The sequence below is a fragment of the Corvus brachyrhynchos genome, unplaced genomic scaffold (assembly GCF_000691975.1).
Source record: "Corvus brachyrhynchos isolate BGI_N302 unplaced genomic scaffold, ASM69197v1 scaffold549, whole genome shotgun sequence".
NCBI classification, from domain to species: domain Eukaryota; kingdom Metazoa; phylum Chordata; class Aves; order Passeriformes; family Corvidae; genus Corvus; species Corvus brachyrhynchos.
In genome coordinates this window covers 30,895-33,040 of record NW_008240055.1, presented here as the reverse complement: position 1 = coordinate 33,040, position 2,146 = coordinate 30,895, and the positions used below count along the sequence as shown (strand labels likewise).

The 2,146-nt window shown below is 45.2% G+C and overlaps 1 protein-coding gene across 2 annotated transcripts in view; it reads left to right on the top strand.

Moving 5' to 3' along the window:
* Positions 1 to 2,146, top strand: part of LOC103622640 (dynein light chain 1, cytoplasmic) — a 20,042-nt gene that overhangs the window by 15,725 nt on the left and 2,171 nt on the right. The window lies entirely within an intron of this gene.

Sequence of the window (2,146 nt, the reverse complement as noted above, 5' to 3'; positions counted from 1 at the left end):
CAGAGCGCTCGGTGCACGTGGCCTGGGCCGCCCGGTCCCTGCGCCAGGCTTCCCTTCGCCAGGACACAGCTGACATTGCTCAACAGTCTCGGTAACGAAATAATATTCACGAAAATATTCTTCCATCGGCATATATTTTGACTCCAGTATTAACTGTGTCCAAATGGTTTTCCAAAAGCCCTTGGTAAGAATTAAATCCCAAGAAACATAGAAAAAGTTCTTAAACAACCATGCCAGGAAGTGTTTCAGTTCTTTTTGAGCTTGAATCAAGCTAAAATTTACAAATCGTTGTTCAAGAATCATTTTAAGATAAATGTCCATATGCGGCTCTGAGAGCCAAGAGTCTTCCCACGGTTCCTCCATAGTTTAGATATGGAATAGCAAAGCAAAACCAAGAAGAGGAATCCAAAGTTTCCAGGGTTTACTCACACAAATCAGTCGCTTAGGGATCGGGGATCATTCTGCTCTCAATTCTCCACCAGTATGTTGCAGTGGGGATACTGCAACACGCATATATCAAACCAGGAGTCCCGTGGAAAGGAAATATATATGGACAGACAGATTCTTGAAAGCTGTTCCAGAGAGATGTTTATTTCTCCAGCCGCATGGCCGGAGCTCTGCGGGCCCCTCTCCCAGGGCTACAGGGCAGGGGAGGAACCCCAACATCTGAGGTTGCTTTAGAGTTTGCGAAAGCAAAGGGTTGCTTGCAGTTATGCTACTTTTGCTCTGAATGAGATTGAGCAGGTAACTACACTGTATGAATATGAAAAATATATACATTTCAAGTGAGGTAAATGCTCTTGAGGTGTTTTGGTTTTATTTTTTTTTTTAATTTCTACAAGGAAATCTGAGTCCTACCAAGCAGTATTTGAAAATTTATTTTAAGTCATCCTGTGCTGTTTGCTATAGACATGGTTCAGAGTCCTATTATTAACAGATCACCAGCTGTGGAAGACTCCAACAGCAATGTTCTATCTGCTGACAAGAGTGTAAGTAGAAAGTGCCCCAGGGAGAGTGAAACTAAGAAAACAGACCAGTGGGGACCTACCAAAACATCTTGCTTCATTTAAACAAAAAAAGAAACCAAAACAAAACCAACCCAACCAACCAACCAAAATAACCCCCAAACCAAACACAAACAAAAAAAGGCAAGAGTTGCAGAAATAGTGAGGTCTGCAAAAGATGGTGTAAATGTCTGATAGATTTGTTTCACTAAAGGAATAAAGTTTGCAGCTGACTTGATCATACCCAGTAAATATGGGTCAGAGATTTCGATCAGAGGTCACTGAATTGAAAACACACAACTGAAAACAGACAAGTGAACAGGACAGATGATCAAGTGTCATTTACAAGCTATGGAACTCCTTCCTTCAGCATGGGTGGGCTTCACTCTCAGTAAAGGGCATATTACTGAAACAGCTACCCCAGGTAATATCCCAGTATTCTTTCAGTAATATCACATACTATTGAAAGGGCTATTCCCAACAAGAGCTTGTTTCAAAGAGAAACAAAGTCTGTTGCAGAGATAATTGGTTAACGTCAGCATTTCTGTGATCCAGGCTGGGGCAAGTAATAAAGTGGCTTTTGGGGCCCATATATCAACTATGGAAAGGTGTTTTACAGGAGCTGGTGGACACATTACAATGCCTTGGAGACTGAGCATACTTTAAGGAACAAGTTTTTTACCCAGGATCACCTGCTGATGTCACACAGAATCACAGAAATAGATTGGAAAAGACCTCTGAGATCATCGAGTCCAACACCACCATGTCAACCAGACCACGGCACTCAGTGTCATGTCCAGTCTTTCCTTAAACACCTCCAGGGACAGTGACTCCACCACCTCCCTGGGCAGCCCCTTCCAGTGTCTAATCACCCTTTCTGTGAAGAAATTCCTCCTAATGTCCAACCTAACCCTCCCCTGGCGCAGCAGACGAGTAGCACGGGAGCCAGGACTGAAGCTTTGCATACACAGCCCAAATCTACGTGATCATCCCAAAACATGCGCCCTGTGCTCCCGTTACCTCCCCGCATCCCGCCGGTCGCCAAGGGAATGGACGCGGCGCGAGGCATCCCGGGCCGCAAGACAACGCTGCAGTAAAGGCCTGCCGGGCGCCGCGCCGCAGCCAATGGGCGCTCCGGGGGG